Below are 22,183 nucleotides of genomic sequence, written 5' to 3' on the forward strand. Positions count from 1 at the left end.
TGAGCACTCGTTGAAAAAATTGTTCCTTTTGGAAAATGGAGCCATCTAATTTTCAGATTTCTACAAATAATTTTAAGCTATAGTTGGAGTTGAGTATAACTGAAACTTTTAAAAAAGGGTAAATACATAAGTGAACATGTATTAGATCTACTGCTCATATGTGATACTTGCACAGGCACCGTGACATTTGCATGTTCACACTGCAGAGCCAGTGGGTTAGGTGGTGACCGCCAAAAAGGTATGTCCAAGTCCTAACCATCAGAACCTATGGATGTGACCTTATTTAGAAAAAGGGTCTTTGTAGATGTAATTAACTTAAGGATCATCCTGGATTACCTGGATGGGTCCTAAATCCAATGATAAGTGTCCTTATAAGAGAAAGGCAGAGGGAGATTTGGGACACAGAGGCATAAGGGAGAAGGCAACGTGAAGACAGAGGCAGAGACAGGAGTGATGTGGCTACAAGCCAAGGAACACCTGGACCCACCAGAAGCTGGAAGAGGTAAGGAAGGATTCTCTCCTTAGAGCCTTTCAGAGAGAGCATGGCCTCGCTGATACCTTGATTTCAGAACCCTGGCCTCCAGAACTGTAAGAGAATGAATTTCTGTTGCTTTCAGCCACAGTCTGTGGTGCCTTGTTACGGCAGCCCCAGGAAACTAACACATCTGGGGCCTCCTGAGACCTGGCAATTTGTTGGTTCAAACCACATTCCCATGGTTAAAGCCCAGGCTTACTGTCCTGTTTACACCCTCACATCACAGGCTGAGTTTTCCCGAAGGGAATCCGGTTTCCCTCTACTCAATGGCCACTTGTCTGTCCCAAAGAAAAATGGTTTTTCTCACTTCCCCAGAGTTACCAAGAGCAGAAAAACAAGTGTGTGTGGGGGGGGGGGGGGGAGGGGGGTTGGGGCGGGGTGGTTCCTTGTTGGGCAGTGGTTAAGAATCCGCCTGCCAATGCAGGGGACACGGGTTCGGGCCCTGGTCCGGGAAGATCCCACATGCCGTGGAGCAACTAAGCCCGCGAACCACAACTACTGAGCCCATGTGCCACAACTACTGAAGCCCACACGCCTAGAGCCCCTGCTCTGCAACAAGAGAAGCCACTGCAATGAGAAGCCCACACACTGCAGTGAAGAGTAGCCCCCGCTTGCTGCAACTAGAGAAAGCCCGCGTGCAGCAATGAAGACCCAATGCAGCCAAAAATAAATAAATAAAAATAAATTTAAAAAAACAAGTAGGGGACCATGAGTGGCAGTGTCATGAGACATGGCCCTGTGGGGGGCCACCAGCCTCACGAGCCTCAGTGGAGGGCTCAGGAGTCCAGGTTGCTGACTTTGTGCTGGTTCGCAGAGCTGACCACAAGCACCAGGGCTGTCACATCCCCTCCCTAACTAACGTGGCAGTCCTGCAAGGGGGAGGGCTTTGTTTTAGTTCCAGGGTCCAGCATCGTGGCTGGCTGGCATGCAGTAGGTGTTCAAAGCTATGAGATGAATGAGAGAAAGAGCGAATGCACACCGCGTCCATCTAGGCTATCATGTAGATATTCTGAGCCCGGGAGTTTATCCTATGCCTTGAGACGGTCTTGCAGGGATGAGGCAAATGCACAGGGGCTGGACCACACGCCTCTGCCTGAAGACACAGCTGGCTGACATGGGGACCAGTCCTGGGCATGGTGCTGTGGTGCTCTCCTGGGGGGACCCGTGGGGCCTGAGGGCAGATAGCGTTCCCTGGGACAGTTTCCGTCCAGCCATTACTTAGGCACAGGGCTGTGGGGACCTGTGACCTGAGCTCTGCCCAGATACTCACATCAAGCCCTTACAACAGCTCCCACCTGCTGGTAGGTGTACGATGAGCCATGGTGGCTGGAAACAGAGATCCCAACAGGCAGAGCTGGCCTGAGCAACAGGACCCCACACCCAGGACCCACCCAAGACAGCTGCCTCCTCCTTTGCAGCCCTCACCGCCATCACCCTATATGGCAGTCCTTCAAAGGGAGGGGGGGAAATCCCATGGGCCACAGTCCCCTCCTCCCTTGCCCACCATTTGCTGCTCAGGGGCCCATCTTCCAGAGCTACATGCTATGGGGCAGGTACACACCCTGGATCCAATTGCATGGGGTAGGACAGATGACTCAGTGGAACTAGGGTTGTCTGGCTCTCAAATCCCTGTTCCCATCAGCCAGCCTTTCACAATTTTAGAAATTCCGAAGAATCTTAGATGTGATGAACAGGATAATCTACGCCTCCCCTCCACCCCGCCCCGCCACCCTGCAAGATGTCCACCTCCTTATCCCTGGAATGCACTACCTTACGTGGCAAAGGGGACTTTGCAGATGAGTTTAAGTGAAGGATCTTGAGATAAGGAAACCATCCTGGATTATCTAGGAGTGCCCAAGGTGACCAGAGGCGTTTTTATAAGGGAAAGAGGGAGGCAGGAGAGTCAGAGCCCAAGGAAGAATGATGACAGAGATTTGTCTGAAGAAACCACACTGCTGGCTTTGAAGATGGAGGGCAGGGCCGAGAGCCAAGAAAAGCAGGCAGTTTCTGGAAGCTGGAAAAGGCAAGGAAACAGGTTCCCCCATAGTCTCCAGAAGGAGCCAGTCCTGCGGACATCTTGATTCGGCTCAGAGAGACAGATTCTAAACTTCTGAGCTCTAGTACCATAAGATAACAAATGTGCTATTTTAAGCCACAAAGTTTGTGACGATTTGTTCCAACAGAATAGAAAACTCACATAATAAGCTTTGGCCTTGAGATTCTGCACATCCTCAAACACCCACTCACACAGAAAACTCTCCCTCCTTCCCAAGCTAGTGGTGACCCCCCCCCCCCTAAATTCCACAGTCCTGTGCTCAAGGCCACTCTCCTTGGCTAAAACAGAGACTGTCCTGAGAGTCTACATATCCTCCATCTGAGACCTCGGGGCCCAGCACAGGGCTGCCTGAGGAAGGGGACCAGGCCCAGGCCCTCTGCTTGGATAATGCACAACACCCCACTTTGGACTCCCCAGCCAGCAGTCTTCCGTCTGCTGGCAGTTCCAAGGAGCTCACCACTCTTGGGGGGGGGTCAGTGAAATCAGGCCACACTGAGTTGTTGGGGAATGAAATTAGCCTTCAGAACCTTGTTGCTTTCCTGTGGCAAAGTGCCTATGGCTTTAATTGCAGCAGACTCCTGAGACCAAACCAATATTTACAGAAAGATTTGGATATTAATAAAGCAGGAATATTATCCAGTTAAGATGATGAACACATACCTCTACAGGAAATCAACGAGATGCAAAGTGTGCCTCTGACACCAAAACAGAGGAGGGATATTAGAGAACTCACACCTGTGAGCACTAAAGAATGCAGAATGCAGAATCCTTCTCCTGTTTCCTGAGCCCCATCCCTGCTCCGTCACTCAAGGTATGGGGGGACGGGAGGGAACCAGGTGGACAGGAAGTCCAGGTCTGTGGGACACCCCACCTGTACATCCCAAGGAGCTGTCATTGAGTCTAGGGGAACAGCGTGGCATCTGGGCCTCAGGGGAAGGGTCAGGACCAGAGGGGGAAGCAAGCCAAGGATGCAAGGGCCTCCCCCACACTGGAGTGAGCTCTGTGCCACTGCAGGTGTGCAAGCAGAGGTGGGGTTGCTATGGAAGGGATTCAGGCATCAGATGGAGGGGCAGAAGAGACTGATGGATCCCCGAGGAAAGTCTGGGATTCTCAAGCCTGTACCCCAGTTAGGAGGGACATTTGCTGAGGGCAGCCCAGGAGGCACATGTTCACCCCTGCAGGAACAGGACCATTTCAGGCAGCTCCGTAAGCTGGATAAGCAACTGGATCCAAGCGTCCACCCTCTCACTTCATGGTAGAGCTTAAAGGACTCCTCTCAGAGACCCTGGGGCGTCACTGCCTTTTTTATGTGCAGCTTTCTCTGCAGTCCTATATTCCAAAGTAGGCTCTTTGTCCTCCACTCCAGTGTTCTGCCTGGACATCCTACCTACAGCCCAGCATTTGAAGCCCTCCTTCTTTGCCTACCCGAACTCCCTTCTTCCTCCAGGACTGCAGATTTGCGGTGTAGGTGGGGGGAGGAAGTGAAGACATAGGTGCAAACAGCCCCCCAGAGCCTGCCTCTCTTCCCTCCACTCTTCCTCGGCCCTTCCTCCCACCCCTCACTCAAAGCCTTCAGGGAGCAAGCAGGCTGTAGGGGGCATGGCAGGATCACCCTGGAGTGAATTTCATCCTCTCACTATTACACTTAGAATGTATAAACAACAAGGTCCTACTGTATAGCACAGGGAACTATATTCAGTATCCTGGGATAAACTATAATAGAAAAGAATATTAAAAAAAGAATGTAAAAAAACCCCAAACAGATGAGGGTCCTGAAAGGTTAAGTGACTTACCCAAGGTCTTACAATTAGTAAGCCAGAGGGCTGAGATTCAAACTTGTGTTTCTCTGCCTCCAGAATCCAGAAGGGTTGGGTGGAGGGAGAAGAGAGGAGGGGCTGGGGGGCAGTACTGACCCCACAGTGCTGGGACCCACAGTGACACGACCCGAGAAGGGCTTGGTTACTTGAGTGTCTCCCCCAAGACTGGGAGACCTGGAGGGTTGAAACTATGTTGGGGCCTCTTCATGTGCCCATGTGGGACATAAATCAAGCAACCAGAATATTCGGGAGAGAGAAGAGGGCAGAGCTGGGCACATCCAGGGAGTGGTGCCTCAAGATCAGAAGGTGATGAGACGGGCAGATGCCCAAGATGCACTTCAGCTCTGGCCCCAAGGTCACTGCAAAGGGAGCCTTGTGTCCAGTGGGCAGAGTTGGCACTGCCACCCTCAGGCCCACTCCCCACCCCTCTGAGAGAGGGGTCGAGCTCAGAATGGGCCCGGCTGCTACACCAACCCACCAGCCCTCATTGGACAGTGGGGGAAACTGAGGTCCTGGGAGGGGTAGGGACTTGCCCAAATCACACAGCTGTCTAGGGGCAGAGCTGGATTCAAACACAGTTTCCTGCCTCCCAAATGTTGCCCAAAGCCGTGTCTTTGACAGCAGCAACAGAACAGTAACCCTGCAAGAGGCCACCAGCTGCAGCCCTCCAGGACCCCTTCCCAAATCCCTACAAGAGAGGAGCTGCTTGAGGGCACTGCCCAGCCCCGTTCCTCGGTGTCCAGCACCCAGCACAGGGCCTGGCATAGAGCAGCTGCTTCACAGACCCTGCACATCAACCACAGTGGCTCCCAAGCCTGCTGTGCCTGGCATCTCCCTGGGAGCTTTGCAGAAATACAGATTCCTGGGTTGCACCCAAGAGACTGATTCTGACTCTGGTATGAGAGGAGGGGGAGGGAGGCCAGGAATCTGTGTTTGTATAGAGCACCCTGGGGTCTTGGTTACACAGCCAGATTGGGGACCAGTGATACCCTTTTAGCTGCCCTGGTCTGACCGGCCCTTTAGTCTAAACTCCCTTATTCCCAAGGGCCCTGTGATGGATACTAAGGTGCACGCCTGGAAACTTCCATTCTCCCAGCTGCCGGAAGTGGTGGCTGCTGACAACTCACAGCTGTGTGTCTCCCTGGGATTTGCCCTTGACTAAAGGGGGCAGCCTTGTCCAAGGTCACACCCCCTCCCCAGAGCAGCCCATGCCCAATCACCAGCCCAGCCTCTTGCCTTGATTTGGGACATCTCTGAAGGGCCAGCCCAGCTCTAGAGCTCCCCACAGCCTTGGCTGAGGCCTCTGAACTTCTTCCACCTCACTCCCTGCTGTGAGCATTCCCCAATAAACCTCCCACAAGTCTCAGCATAGCTTTCTGGAGAGCCTGACCTAGGCCAGGCTCACCCATGTGTGCCTTGGCTCAGCCCAAACCAGTGGTTTGCCCCTCTGTCCTTAGATGAAGACACCTCCTGTGCTGAGATCTCACGGGCAGCTGCTTGCTTTGGGGTTCTTCTGTGTAGGACCTCATATCACCTCAGACAAGTTGCATCCTTTTGACTCAAAGACTTTAAACTTGTCCAAGTAATTTCTAAACTTCACTGAAAGTCTGAGAAAAGGGGGGAAGTGATACAATTACCCATATTCCCAATACACTAACCCAACTAGTATAATTTCTTGTGTTGGCTGCCATCACCCACGTCCTCCAGCCTTCCCTCTGCTACTGTACTTCTGGAATTTGACTTTTATGAATGGCATCACTTGAGCTCTCTTGTCCTGTGACTTCCAGGTAGGCTTGGAGGCCCTGGCAGGAGTCAGAGGGCTAATGGGAGGTCCTGGCAAGGGTCAGAGGGTAGGAAGAGAAAGGGCTCAGGGTATTTCTCCCCACCTGCTCCCTGGCTTAGTTACAGCCCTTGTCAAGCAGCCCCTCCTCCTAGCTCCAGCAACACTGCTCCCTCCCCTTGTCCTCCAGGGCACATGGGTCCTGACTCCCACTGTTGCTAGTCCCCAGTGCTGCATTTGCCATGGGTGACCCCCCTGGTCCTGTCCAAAGTACTTCCTCACTATTTAAGCCCCATTGCAAATAGCCTCTCCCACATGAAGTCCTTCTGGATTTTCCAATGAGCTGTGCTCACCGCTCTGAATGCCTGCATTCTCTGCTCCTCCCTCCCAGGCCCACACTTTCTTGGCCCTGTTCTGGAGGAACTGGGAAGTTCCTCAGGTCATCCACACCCCCACAAGAGCACATAGCACAATGTGTCCTTGGCCTTAGTGAGGCAGCTAGGGGAGAACGCCACGGTCTCAGGGACTGATGGAGAGGAGCTAAGCTGTCAACGGCTCCTCCAAGGTCAGGAAAGACAGTCTGCCGTTGCCCTGGCCTGGAGCCCGAGGAGCCAGCCCCAGCCTGGAGAGGTGCTGAGTATGTGTCCTGGGAGGGAGCTGGCGGGTCTGGTGAGCCGACCATGTCCAGGGGTGGACACTGCATCAAAGTGCTGAGCAGGCCAACAGCCCGGGAGTGGGGCTTGAAGCTGCGCTTAGCTAAGCAGTTTTTATAATGTACCTTCCTAGGGCAGTATCCAGATTCCGGGGAACAGGTATCCACTCTGCAGAGGGGACTTTTCCAAAGGGGACCAGAATCCGGACGCACTGTGGTTATGGTTATTGTCATGGCTATTAACCTGTCCAGCTGCCCCTGGGCTGAGAGTTCCTATAGGGTGTGAGGCCCTGTCTGAGTCCCTGATAGATTCCAGCATAATGGTCTGGCTCAGTCACCACTGGCTGAATGAATGAATGAGGCCAACAGCACACTCCATTCATCTGCCTGTGGTGAGCATCACTTATGCCTGCTGCCCAGTGTTCTGAGAAGAAGGCTTAGGAAGCATCTGTGCTTCATTTGTGCTGCAGGGTATTAGAGAAGTTGAAGGTTCTTAGGCAGAAATATCAGAATGCTCTAGAAAGGAAGCCACAAAGCAAAAGTGGAAAAGGCTGCACATCTGTGATAAGTGAGAAAGGTAACAATGACAGCTCATATTTACTGAGTGCCCATCACACGCAGAGTCCCTCATACATGTCATCTCACTCCTCTTGACCACTGGAATAAGCCCAAAAGGTAAAATTATGATCAGTTTATGGGCAAGTAAAATGAGACTCAGAGATGTTCAGTCAGTTGCCCAAGGTCACACAGCTGGGAGGTAATAAGCCTCTGATTTAATTTCAGTCTATCTCTTTCTACAGCCCTGTTGTAAACTATGGTCAGCAAATGTTTTCTGGAAAGGGCCAGATAATACATATTTTAGGCTTTGCAGGCCATACAATCTCTGTCACAACTACTCGACTCTGCCTTAACATTGCATGAGCAAATGAATGGTCATGGCTGTGTTCCAATAAACCTTTATTTACAAAGCAGGGGGCTGGATTTGGCCCACTGGCCCACAGTGGCAGACCCCAGCTCTGAACTCACAACAGAGAGCCTGTGGTTCTTTTTTCCCCTCTAGGAAGGCAGTGGGAGAGAGGAAAGAGTACAAACTGAAATCAGGCGGTTGCAGACTAGAATGCTGGCTCTGCCCCACGCTGGGCCACCTCGGGCCAGCAAGGGAACACTTAAGGTTGTTACAAAGATTCAAATAAGCTGATACATGCTGTGTCTACCATGGCTGAGGTTCAGTCAATGGCAGCGTTTAGTATCAAGGTGATACTGAGGTTGGGAGAAGGGAGGGAAGGGCTGCTGGTGCCACTGGAACTAAACCCTGATGGGTGCATCTTCTCACAAAGGCTGGTTACTTTGGACTTTCTGCAGGAGAATGTTATTCTGCACCCCACGAAACCCCAAAGGGAATTCACAGGCACCCATGGTGGGAGGAATCTTTGTACTGTCCCCGGAAGGAGCAGATGTGTAGTGCTTGGTGACTCCCCGACAAGGGTAGGCAGGCAGCTGTTCCCAGACTTGATATGGCAAATTGTGTGATGTGCTGCCTTCCTGGGGCGGCCAGCCAAGCAGTGATGGGGGCCTCTGTCACCCCCTCCCCCACTGCCTGCTGCCCACGTCTGCTGATTCATGCGGGAGGGCCTGGGTGTGCCAGAAGGAATCCAAAATGGCTCTAGCGCAACACAAGGCTTTGGAAGAAGACTGAGGACTTGGGGGCAGGAGGACAGTTCCTTCTCTGTTTCTTTTTGAAGGTCATAACTTTGGCACAGAAAGGAGGATGTGGGGAAAATCCATCAATATTGCTGGAGTCCAGGCTACGGCTTATGATGCCAGATGGTGAGCCCCTGGAAGGGGATGGCACTCACTACTCCAAGACTGGCAACACCATGTTTGCTGGGAGAATTTATCCATCTGATCATGAGGATGCTAAACTGAAATTTGAGAGGGAGAGGAAAAGTGTCCAGGAAAAATATAAAACCAGATATGATGAGGGCCAGTATATATAAGGAATTTTAAAAGGGGGCCACAGAAAAGGAAATGCTCAGGAACTGTCATGTATCTGTATTCCAAAGTATAAAGTATGGGTAACAGTGTTAACTATGAAACTTTTGGGAAAGATGGTAAAGCTGAGCACAGATGTCCAACTCCCACCTAAGCTACCTCCTTCTGAAAGTGACAGAAAGGACCAAGGGAGTATAAAAATAGGGGAGATCTGCTTCAGCATTGGAAAATAGGAAAGAGTGCCGTCAATATGCCACCAGCTTTGAGGAATTTCTGCTGGGTACAGTGCCAGTGGAACCAGATTGAAGGCTGACTCACAGCTCTCCTTCCTGGGAAAGCAGCATGGTGCCGCAAGGAGGGCGGACGTGCCCACAGGACCCATCTCACAGCCTTTGCTGGCGAGTGAATGAGTGCTGGAGCCACAGGACCAGTACAGAGCCCACCATGGGGAGCCTACCTCTCACGGTGCAGCCCAAGAGCCTTCAGGAGCGGCTGGGCCATTAGATCCAAGGACAAACAACGCTTACCCAAGCCTGGTTCTCCCATGATGGGCCTGGATGTCTCCCAGGCACAGAGGGCAGGAGAACAAGGAAGAGACCAGGAGCGATAGGATATATCGGGAACAGCTGTGCACAAAGTAGAGAAGAAATGCCCACAGCACAAGATGACTCCCAACCCCTCAGGCTGCTTGTCCCTGGCTGGTAATGTGAACTTTCATCACCCAGTCTTCCAGATTAATATCCGAGGTGAAAAATCTCATAGCATCCAGAAAAAGCAATGAGGGGGCCCCAGGAGAAGTAAGCGAATACCAGGTCAGGGAAGACCTAAAATGCACGTGTAACCTAAGAAAATCTTCTGAAACATAAAGGAGACAAACAAGGAACGCACACAGAGGAAGAACATCACCTCTAAAAGGATTCACTATAAGAACCGGAAGTAAAATGTATTGTCTGTTTTGTACTTCAAGAAAGGTAAAGAAAACCTGGCCTCTAAGATGTAAGGAATGGAATATGCAATAGAAGAGACTGAAACTAAAAGAAAGCTGGTAGAGCTAAGATGATAGTGACAGGAAATGAATAGTATTATGAGAATTTTGAGAGGCATTAGAAGCAGTAAAGGACAGAATTTAATTGTAGAAAACCAATGGATGTTGTGGAATACAATGGTGAGATGTTTTCTCAGAACATACAGAACAAGGATTAAGATAAAAATGACCAGAGAGAGAATAATAACATGGAGAATAAACGACAGAGACACACTCATAAATTACTGATACTTCTAAAAAAAATACCAGAACAAAAGAGTCTAATATAATTAAAGATATATTACACGAAAAATTCTGTAATCTAAACACTGATTCTTCAAATAAAAAACAGTAATCATATTTTAAACAAAATAGACAAACATCTGACATGAGCCATATTTTCTTTTTTAATTCCAAAGATTAAGAAAGAAATCCACAAGCATCCAGCAGAGGAAAAAAAAAGACATCTACAAAGAGATCAAATCAGATTGTATCAGACTTCATTACAACATTGATGTAATGTCTAAAGAGGTTTGAGGAAGAATATTATGATCATAGAAATTTATACTTCATAGGAGAAGCAACAGAGAGAGACTGCAGTCTATGTAACACCATGGTAGATAGAAAAACCATATACCCTTGCTGAAAAATATTACCGAAAGATGTATGCATGCCACAGAGAGATAAATCAAAAGACACAACTCATGAAAGATATGTCAATAGAAGTTGAAGCCATATAAATATGGATCTGAATCTTAAAAATCATAGTTATTATAATATTGTTTTAAAATAAAATCAGTATTTCAAATAAGAATTGAAAAAGAATATCCACAATGTAAAGAACACGGTCAAGATAGAGAACAGACTTATAGCTGCTAAGGGGGAGGGGGTGGGGGAGGGTTGGACTGGGAGTTTGGGAACAGCAGATGCAAACTACTACATATAGAATGGATAAACAACAAGGTCCTATTGTATAGCACAGGGAACTATATTAATATCCTGTAATAAACCATAATGGAAAAAATATGAAAAAGAAAACATGTATATATATAACTGAATCATTTTGCTGTACACCAGAAACTATCACAACACTGTAAATCAACTATACTTCAATAAAAAAAGAATAAAGTCTAATAAAAACTCAAATTATAACAATTCAAAATTAGAGGCAGTGAGGGATGGCCAGTAAATAAACGTGCTAATTTCTGTAGCTAACAATAGATATTGCAATTTTATATTGGTACTTAGAGAAGCAGATGCCTAAAATTTTAAACTGAAAATGCAATTATAGAATAGTCTTATTATAATGAGGATGCTATATTATTTAGCTGAAAGTATAGGATTTGGCTAAAGCTGTAATCAAAGGCAAATTTATTGGCTTAAATACATTTGATGGCAACTAAAAAAAGAGTAAAAAATATATATGCAAATCAAGTAGTTAGAAAAAGAATGGCAAAACAAACATAAATGAAGAAGGATGGTATTAATAAAGATAAAAGCAGAAAAAAATAAATTAGAAAGTAGGCAAATAGAAGCAAAGCCAATAAAAAGCCAAGTGCTGGTTCTTCGGCTTAAAAAAAGTGATAATGGGATGTTTCACAGAAAATTTAACTTGTGTTTTTGCTATATGTTCTTCAGTAAAGGAAATGTCTGGAAAACTTGTTTATCTCTGGGAGGGGGATAATCTTTAAAGGGGAAGCAAGTGGACCCCCAGAAGCAACAAAGGTGTCTGCTTTAAAGCGTATGAGCAGCAAAATGGAATAGGACCATTTAGGGGTAGGTTTCTAAAAGAAACCCTCTCTGATTCTTGGCGGGTATGGATATCAGAGAAGAAAAAGCCAACAGAGGTTCTGGATCCATGGGAGGAAAATGACCAAATCACTTCTGATAAAATGTTCCTGCATCCTGGGAGTGGCTCCAAAAGGAACTTAGTGAGGAGCTTGAGGATGCCTGAAAGTGTGTCTCGGGACCTCGATCAGTGGAGGTAACCAGTCCAACCAGCGTCAACAGCATCCCTAAGAGGCTTCAGAATGCAGGCTCCCCGAGCTGGGTGAGAGGTTGTTGGCTATTTTGGAAGAGGCTGACGCTTCGAGAGAGAGATCCTGAGCCCAGTAAATCTGGCAGGTGGAGTGCTTGATCCAGGTTTAATTTAATTTGAAAAAATAACAAATATGACCATTTTTTGCATACTGAATTTAAGATGTTGATACCAGTTGCATCAGTAAAGAAGCAAACTAGCTGGCTTAATCAAGGAAAAAAGTGGGGAAACATCTGTAATGAGAGAGCATATAACAAAAGACAAAAAAATTTTTTTAATTGTATTGAAATATATACTAATAAATTTGCAAATCTTAAGCAAGTTTATTATTCTCTGGAAAACATAAGTTCTAAAATCCACATAAGAAATATAAATCTAAAGTGATCAAGAAGCATGGAAGAAGCCAAAAAGATAACTTGTATCAAGGGTGGGATGGGGGACACAAAATCCTGGATGGTTTCATAGACTCATTGTTTGATATTCAAAGAGCAGCTAATCTGTATATTCTATAAACTGTTCCAGAGCACCTAAAAAGACGTACAGCTTTCTGATTCATGTTGTAAAACTAGAATAACTCTGACAACTAAACCTGACTGAAGATGGTATAATCAAAGTAAAATATAACTATTAGCACATGTGTTTACAGAAAAAAACTAGATAATTAAACTGATTAAAGAATAATGCAGCATAACAAAGAAAGGTCTATTTTAGGAATACTCATATGGTTTAATGTAAATGTGAATTCCAGATCCATTTATCCAACTGCCTAGTCAACCTCTCCATCTGGATATCCAATAAGCATATCTAAACTGTTGATTTCCTTCTCTAAAAGTTGCTCCTTTGCATCCTTCCTCAAGTTAATAAGTAGTAACTTATTCCTTCCAGTTGCTCAGATCAAAAACTTTGGCCCCATCCTTGATGACTCATTCTTTTTTTTTTTTGATATATATTTTTTATTTTTTTTACATCTTTATTGGAGTATAATTGCTTTACAATGGTGTGTTAGTTTCTGCTTTATAACAAAGTGAATCAGTTATACATATACATATGTTCCCATATCTTTTCCCTCTTGTGTCTCCCTCCCTCCCACCCTCCCTATCCCACCCCTCCGGGCGGTCACAAAGCACCTAGCTGATCTCCCTGTGCTATGCGGCTGCTTCCCACTAGCTATCTACCTTACGTTTGGTAGTGTATATATGTCCATGCCTCTCTCTCGCTTTGTCACAGCTTACCCTTCCCCCTCCTCATATCCTCAAGTCCATTCTCTATTCTTTTTCACATTGCACATACATTCCATCAAGAAATCTACTTTGTCAGCTCTACTGTAAAAAAATATCCAGAATCCAGCTGGTTTTCATTATCTAGTCCAAGTTACCACCTTCCACTCAGCAGCTAGGGTGATCCTTTTAAAATGTAAGTCAGATCATACCCTTCTTTTAAAAAAGCTCTCAAGTAGTCCAGAAATAAATCCATACCACTATGGCCAATTGATTTTCAACAAGGATGCCAAGACAATTTAATGCAGAAATAACAGTCTTTTCAACAAACTGTGCTAGGACAACTGGATAGCTTTTCATACAAAAGACACTTACCTCACACCATATACAAAAATCAACTGAAAATGCAAAAAGACCTAAATGTAACAGCTTAAACTATAAAGCTCTATTGAGGAAACACATGTTTAAGTCTTCACGACCTTGGATTAGACAATGGTTTCTTAAATACAACACCAAAAGCACAAACAACAACAACAACCAAAAAAACCAAACCGATAAAATGGACTTCACCAAATTAAAGGCTTTTGTGCAAAGACACCATTAAGAAAGTACAAAGACAACCTACAGAATGGGAGAAAATATTTGCAAACCATATATCTGATAAAGGTCTAGTATCCAGAATAGCTAAAAGACAAATAACCCAATTAAAAACTGGACAAAGGATTTGAATAGGCATTTTCTCCAAAGAAGATATTTGAATAGGCATTTCTCCAAAGAAGATACACAAATATGCCAGACACAAATACCACATATTTTATGGTCCTTTTTTTCCTAGTTTTTTTTTCCCTAGTTTTGAGATATAATTGACATATCACATGGTATAAATTTAAGGTATACAATATAATAATTTGATATATGTATATATTGCAAGATGATTACCACAGTAAGTTTAGTTAATATCCCTCATGTCACACAGTTAATTTTTTTTTCTTGTGATGAGAACTTTTAAGATCTACTCTCCTTAGTAACTTTCAAATATACAAAACAGTATTGTTAACTACAGCCACCATGCTGTATATTACATCCCCGGAACCATTTATTTTATAACTGGAAGTTTATACCTTTTGACCACTTTCACCCATTTCCCCTACCTCCCATCCCTATGGTGCCATTTATATAAAAAGTCTATTATAGACAAATCCGTAGATATAGAAAGTAGATCTGTGGTTGTCAGGGGCTGGAGGGAAGGGGAAATGAGTGACTGCTAATGGAAATAAGATTTCTTTTTTGGAGTGACAAAAATGTCCTGGAATTAGATAGTAGTTATGGTTGCACATCATTGTGTACATACCAAACTATTTACTTGTAAAATATAAAATGGATAAAATGGTTGATTTTATGTTATGTGAATGGCTTCTCAATAAAAACAAAACCCAAAATACTCTCCAGTAGCTTCTCAACTGACTCAAAGTATAAGCCAAAGTCCTCACTAATGTCTTGTAAGGGCCAGAAATCTCCCCAAACCCCACAAAAAACTGCTCCACTTCCCCCTCACCCATTCTGTTCCAGCCGTAATAGCCTCCCTGATGTGGTTCCAGCACCACCAGACTCACTCCCATATCAGGACCTCTGCACATGCTGTTCTCTTTGTCTGGAACCCTGTTCAACTAGATATCCTATGACTTGCCCCTCACTGCCTGCAAGCATATAGTCAAATATCACCTTATCTTTGAAGCTGTCCTTGACCTCACCCCACCCCCCATGGCATATCCTACTCCCCTTACCCTACTTCACTTTTCTCCCTAGCACTTACCATTATCTGATATATTATACATTTATTTGCTTAATTGTTTGTTTTTTTTTTAATCATGTGTGTCCCCCTCTAGAATGCAAGCTCTTTGAGTACAGGGACTTTGTTTCATTCACCGATGTGTTCACAGGGCCTAAAACAGTGCCCGACGTGTGCTAGGTACTAAATGAAGAGGTGTTAAATGAATGATGCATTATAGAATGAACACGAGGAAACTGTCACACTAACAGAGCAAAGAAAAAACCACGTAACTTTTGATATAGATTCTAAAAAGACATCTGATTTTTCATCATGCATATCTGGTTCAAACACCTAATAAATAAAAATAGAACGTCCCTTAACATGATGAGGAATATCTGTTCTTCTAACAGATATCATACCTTACAAACAGCATTCTCATTAAAGCAAGAACATGACAAGAATATTCACTATTATCACTATTTTAAAATATAACTCTATGGGACTTCCCTGGTGGCACAGTGGTTAAGAATCTGCCTGCCAATGCAGGGGAGAAGGGTTCGAGCCCTGGTCTGAGAACATCCCATGTGCCGCGGAGCAACTAAGCCCATGCACCACAACTACGGAGCCTGTGCTCTAGAGCCTGCGAGCCCAAACTACTGAGCCTCCACACAACTAGTGAAACCTGCGTGCCTAGAGCCCGTGCTCCACAACAAGAGAAGCCACCGCAACGAGAAGCCTGTGCACAGCCTGCGCACCACAATGAAGAGAAGCCCCTGCTCGCCGCAACTAGAGAAAGCCCGCGCACAGCAACAAAGACCCAATGCAGCCAAAAATAAATAAATAAATAATATATATATATGTAAAACTAGGATTTTTAGTAAATGAGGCAATAATAATAACAGTAATAATAGCTAATATATCGGGTGCTCTTTTGGGCATTGTTCTAAGACCTAAGTGCTTTATATGTATTAATTAATTTATTTTTTATTTATTTATTTTTTTTTGCGGTACGCGGGCCTCTCACTGTTGTGGCCTCTCCCGTTGCAAAGCACAGACTCCGGATGCGCAGGCTCAGCAGCCATGGCTCACGGGCCCAGCCACTCCACGGCATGTGGGATCTTCCCAGACCGGGGCACGAACCCGTGTCCCCTGCATCGGCAGGTGGACTCTCAACCACTGCGCCACCAGGGAAGCCCTATTAATTTATTTTAATACTCACAACATCTGAGGTAATATGAGTACGTTCCCATTATCAGGGATATGGAAAAATTAAATGATTTACCCAAGGTCGCCTAGCTGGTAAGTAGCTGAGTTAGAACTGGAATCCAGGAAGTTTTTCTGTTCTAACCACTCTGCAGTACCTCCTCAATGAAAAATTATGAAGATAAAGATGGTGTAACTGTGGAAAACAGAAAGCAAATTTGTTCTTGCTCCAGATGGTATCGTTGTCTATCTAGAAAACTCGAGGGAATTAAGAGAGGAAAAACTACCAGAAGTAATAAAAATTCAACATGGGCAGTCAAAAAATGTAAATACACTGATCAATAGCTTTCCTATATTCTAGCAATAACCACTTTAAAAATGTCAAGGAAATTAGATGCTATTCCCAAAAGTAATAATAAATGTAGAATACTTGAAAATAAACCTAACATAAAATGGAAAGGATCGACATGAAGAAAATGACAAAGTTTTACTAAGGACCCAAGATATTTTGAATGGAGAGATGTTTGTTCATGAATGGATAGACTCAGTATTATAAAGATGTCAAATGTCCCCTAAATTAATTCTGGAGTTACTGAAATTCAAATAAAAACACCAGTGGCATTTTTGGAACCTTACAAAAATTAATGGGTGAACATAGAGACAATTGTGAAAAAAGAAGGCAGGACTGCACATAAAATTATATTAGAAAGAAGGAATATTCAAAACATTGGGATGCCAATTTCAGAACAGATACTTAGATCAACGGAATAAAACTTTTAAAACGCAGAAACAGTCTAGTATAACAGCCATTAGCCATATGTGGTTCCTCTGCATTTGAAATGATGTTGAAATGATAATGTTTTGGGTATATTGCATTAAATAAAATGTATTATTAAAATTAATTTTCCCTATCTCTTTTTTCTTTTTAAAATGTGGCTACTAGAAAATTTAAAATCACATTTGTGGCTTATATTATATTTCTATTACACAGAACTGGAAAGTATATATTTTAAAAAGCAGTATGTTATTTTCTAAAGATAAAATTTAGCATAGGCATTTTAAATGGGTCAGGAAAAGATGCATTCATTAAATGCCAGAAGAATTACTGAATGATTATGAGGACAGAAGAAAGAAAGGTATGATATCTCAGGCCACATGCTGCAATTCTGGTTAAATTAAAAAATGAAGTAATAAAAGTACTAGAAGAAAACGTAGGTGAATTTACAGAAATTCTTGGGATGGGAAGAGAATGCCAAGCTAAACTTAAAAGTGAAAAAAAAAATGGTCTTCTTATACTTGACTATATTAGATATTAAACTTTTCAATATTATCAAATAACATAAAAAACAAAATTGAATGTCACATGAAACATGGGGAGATACTTGCAATAACTGTGACAAAGAGCGGATATCCTTACTTTATAAAGAGCTCTTATAAATCAGTAAGAAAAACTCCACCAGGAACATGTGTCAATAACATGAACAGCCAATTTATGAAAGGAGAAACAGAAATGAGAACGACTCCTAGTAAAAAAGAAATTCAATTTTAGTAGTAATCAAAGAAATGCAAATTAAAATAGCAATTGCCAAGGATCAAAAAAGAATAATATACAGTGTTGGCAATGAGTACTCTCATATACTGCTAAGAAACTCTAAATTGGTATGATCTTTCTGGAGGACATTTTGGCAACATGTACAAAAGGTTCCAAAATGTGCACACATTATTTCTAGGAATTTATCCTCGAAATATAATCAGAGATGTTCACACAAAAATACAAGTATGGATTTACTGCATTGTTGTTTGTAATCAGGAAAAATTTGCAACTATCTCCATATTTAGTTTTCAACAGCTATTGGAAAAAACAGCAACAGAGAATACCTCCTGTACCATCCCAGATCCCTCAAAATGTCAAAGATTAAAAACAAAAAAAATCTCTAACAGTTCTGGAAAATGATTAAGAAGACCATCAATGGACAGACTACCTGCAGAACTATACTGGAAGACAGAAAGGAAGGGAACAGATCACAGGGATAAAGAAGACTGGAGAAAAGCAGCCCCAAACACATCAGGCTGTGGCCAAGGCAGGGACAGTTCATGGGGTCACCAGGCCCACAGTCGAGAGGCCATTATGAGTCACGGTGGTGGAGAATATCTACTGGCCGGGGAAAACATTCCCATTGGGTTGCTAAATTAAAGAAGCCGTTTCTATAGTAAGAACATGTATTCATTTATGCAAGTTCACTCATATGTATTGAAAAAACTGTAAAGACATATGCCTATAGATGTTAAGGTTGACCTTTCACTGGGTAGTTATGGCCAATTTTTAATTTTCTTTTTTGTTCCTCTGTGTTTTCCAAGTTTTCTGCATGGAGTATATATCAATATTATGGTTAGAAAACAATAATCAGTATTTTAAAACAAAGAAGCAAAAAATAATAACAAAGAGAACTTAAACTTTTTATGTAAGAAATGAACTACAATCTTATTATTTTTCTTTTGAATTCCTGCAGTAACCTTCTGGCTGGTTTCCCAGACTCTAGTCTGCTCGTCCCAATCAGCCTTCAAGATTCCTACCATCTCTCACCGCCAATTTGAAACCCTCTGTGGCTCCCTATTTCCTACTGCTGACAGATGAAGTCCAAACATGGAGGCATGTGGGGCCTTCACCATTCCTTCCCCCAACCCATTCTCCCCTTCTCACCCTACACACCAAACTGTCCAGCCCTAACTACTTACAATTTCCTGAAGGTTCCACATACCTTCCAACTCTACTCCTTTGCTCACATAGCCCTGGCATTACCCAAGCCTGGCAGATGGGCCTTGGGGAGAAACCGCAGCCAGAATTACCGGAATAGCTCTGGGGACCCACACATGACAAGATGCGCCGCCTTGTTAGCCAAGCTTAGCCAAGGCTGAAACAAAGTCCCCTGGGACACCTTGGTAGGAGCAGGTGTGGAGGGACAGTGCTGGGCTCTGAGACTTGGGATCTGGGAAGATCATTAAGACTTAAATGCAGAATCCCACAGCGAAACCTCCGGGGGACTGTGAGGAGCTCTGCTTGAGACACGGGTTGCTTGGACCAGATACCTACCTCCTTGCTCCTGTGGTGAGTGTTGGGCAGGATGGATGGGGGATACTGGCCCAGGCCCACGGCCTCCTTCTCTCCACAAGGGGAGGTACAAACCTGGGTTCACACCTATACCTGCCAACGCTTGGTGAAGCCTTGGCAAAGTGACTTAATCCTTCCTGAGTGAGTCTGTTCTTCCAAATGGAGACGGACCATGCTGGGCGACTGAATGTCATCACCTGCACACAGTAGGCGCCCCATAAATGGCAGTAGATGATGTCATAATTACATTTTCCTACCCAGCGGTCCCGGTGCAACAGCTGCTTCATGGGGATCACCTCGTGCTCTGGGAACCTGGCCCAGGGACTGTGCAGGAGGCCCCAGGAAGTGTCCCTGGTGAGGGCTTTGAGGTAGATGGCCAGGACCGCCCCCAGAGGCCTCCAGGATCTCCTTCTGGGCCCTCACTCACCCCTGTGCTCTGGGGTCCACGCAGCCTGGGTGGAGATATATCTTATGTCACAGCCCTGGTGAGCAGTGAGTGTGGCACTCACCCAGGCCCTGCATGAGCCCTGGGGCTAGCACCATAGATCCCAGCCAAGCATCCCATCCTCTCTGAGCAGGGTCGAGGGCAGCACCTTTAAGAGTTGGGGTGTGTGAGATGGGTGGGTGCTTGGCTCTGAAGACCTGCTGTGGAGTGTTACAGAGGATGCGTCCGCCATCTCCTCCCTGTTCTAGAGTGGAGGGTGGAGTGTAGTGGGCCATCTCTCCAAAGGCAGAGCTCTGAGCCAGACCAAGGCATTTAGCTTGCCTTTTCCTCAGAAAGCTCAGCCACTGAAGCCACCCCTGGAAAAGAAACCCTGGATGTGCCTGCAAATGTATACACGCTGCCACCAGGATGGCAGAAGGACTGAAAACCGCAGGCCCTGATGGAAGGTGTTTCTCACCAAGGTGGGGTCTTCCCACTCTGCAGGGATGGGTGGGCAGAGCACCTGCTAGTTGCCTGCACTTCCACCTGGGGGCATGCACATGAAGGAACAAGTGTTGCTTGAACCTCAGAGTCTGTCCCATGGAATCTCGGCCTCAGAAGCCTGAAGGTCTGCAGGGCCAATTCTTGACCTTGACCTGGAGTTTTTCCCATTGACTATCTGCACTGGACCAGGGCTTCAAGGAAAAGTCTATTGCCAGTACTACCCCCTACCCCTCATCCAGCCCCATCTGTTAAATGAACAGGCAGCCAAATGGCTTCATCCATTTCAGTGGTCCTCACACTTCAGTCCCTCCTGTACCCTCTTAGAGGCAATTTCACTGTGTACACGCACCACCTATGTGTTTGCTAGCTTAGTATTTTCCTCTAAACAGACTCATTTTTTAAATGAAGATTTCATTCTAAACGAGAACATCAATGAAGTTCAGTTTTGATGGGCTAGTAATTTTCCCCCCGGTATATAATAACATAAATACACAATTATTAAAACTGTACAAAAATCATATCACATATGCATACCACCCTGGGAAATAATGGAGCCCTCCCCTCAGCGCCAAAAAGGCTGCACGAATAGCTACCTCGGAGAGGGCAAGATGAATATGGAGCAGTCCCTGCTGGCTGGCCCACACGTCTCTCACAGAGCAGGAGGTAAAAGCGTTAAGAAGGTGAGGACGTTTCTCGCTTGGGGGCCAACAGCCAATCACCTAAAAGCATCAGCAAGTTTTTCAAATAGAAGCTGGGGCACAGGGTGGGGCACTAGGACCATCAGGATTAGAATCTGATCTGTCAGGAGTCCCCTCCTGCTTCCTAATGATAGAAGATCTGCAGGTATGTGGGTGGCCCAGGTGATCCTGCAGCCTAGAGGAAAGCCAAGGACAGAGGTCAGAGGTGGCTCAGTGTGCCTGGCCCTTTTCTCTGACAAAGTGGGCCTAGGAGCACAGTGGCCTCAGTTGAAGGCTTCCCATTCCTCCAGTACAGGGATTCTCAAACCCAAGAGGGTCCGATTCAGGGGGCCTGGAGTGGAGCCCTCAAATTTGCTGTGGACAAGTTCCCAGGTGTTGATATTGCTGCTGGTCCAGGACCATCCTGCAAGAACTGCTTTAGAGGATGGGATTACCCGATCCTGGTAAGAGAGGATTCTGAAGTGACGACAACTCAGAATGAACATCACAGAGAGCAAAAAACATAACTCAGACACAAACTACAGTGTGCTCATTCCCAATGCCCAACACTGACGCCACCCAGAAGAACCACATGGCAGGACCCAGGTCACTGCTGGTTCCAGTGGCCAGCCCAGAACTTTCCACTGAGATCTCTAGAAGAATCCTCCAACAACAAACAATGTCACATCCAAAACAAGACTCAGTTAATAGATGACAGAATGACCTGAGCTGAGTTCTGTGGGAATGTGACTTCCCAACTTTGCCAGTGCCTCCCTTCTTCCCCATGGCCCCAGCGACTCATGACAGGGACTGAGACCTCTCTGCACCCCTCTCACCCCCATCTTACCATCCTAGCTGCAGTCAGACTATGGGCCACAGAAAGGAAATCACTGTATTCACCCCTAAGAATCTGGCCTAATGGATAGAGACTGATTTACTGAAATCCTTAGTGAACCCAGACACGCCAGGCAGCATGCAGGGTGAGGGGACAGAAAGGCTCTTGTCCACTGGGGCCTTCCAGTCCAGTGGCAGCAGGTGACCGATGAGGAAGCAGATGGGGTATTTCTCTGCCCTGTGCAAGGAGCTGGTACAGAGTGAAGCCCGAGGCGAGAGAAGCACAGAGGCGGCACACCTGTCCCAGCCTGGGGAGGAATGCAGAACCAGGTGTGGGGGGAGGACGCCTCACAGAGAGGAGCCAGCACGGAGAAGAGGCTGGACCAAAGGGGGAAGTGCCTGAGATGAGACAGAGAAGGAGGCCTCAGGGGATGTGAAGGGTCTCTGCGGCCACCCCAAGGAGCTCATCTCTGCTGCTGACGATTCTACTAAGTTTGACTCCTTGATTAGGAGCAAGCACAGGGTCCCCTGCCCTCATCTTTGGGCATGT

The 22,183-nt window shown here is 45.5% G+C and overlaps 1 protein-coding gene across 1 annotated transcript in view; it reads right to left on the reverse strand.

Moving 5' to 3' along the window:
* The window catches only part of GABBR2 (gamma-aminobutyric acid type B receptor subunit 2), a 365,224-nt gene that overhangs the window by 196,939 nt on the left and 146,102 nt on the right, over nucleotides 1–22,183 (reverse strand). The gene's annotated exons all lie outside the window — the stretch shown is intronic.

Source organism: Phocoena phocoena, chromosome 6, assembly GCF_963924675.1.
Source record: "Phocoena phocoena chromosome 6, mPhoPho1.1, whole genome shotgun sequence".
NCBI classification, from domain to species: Eukaryota; Metazoa; Chordata; class Mammalia; order Artiodactyla; family Phocoenidae; genus Phocoena; species Phocoena phocoena.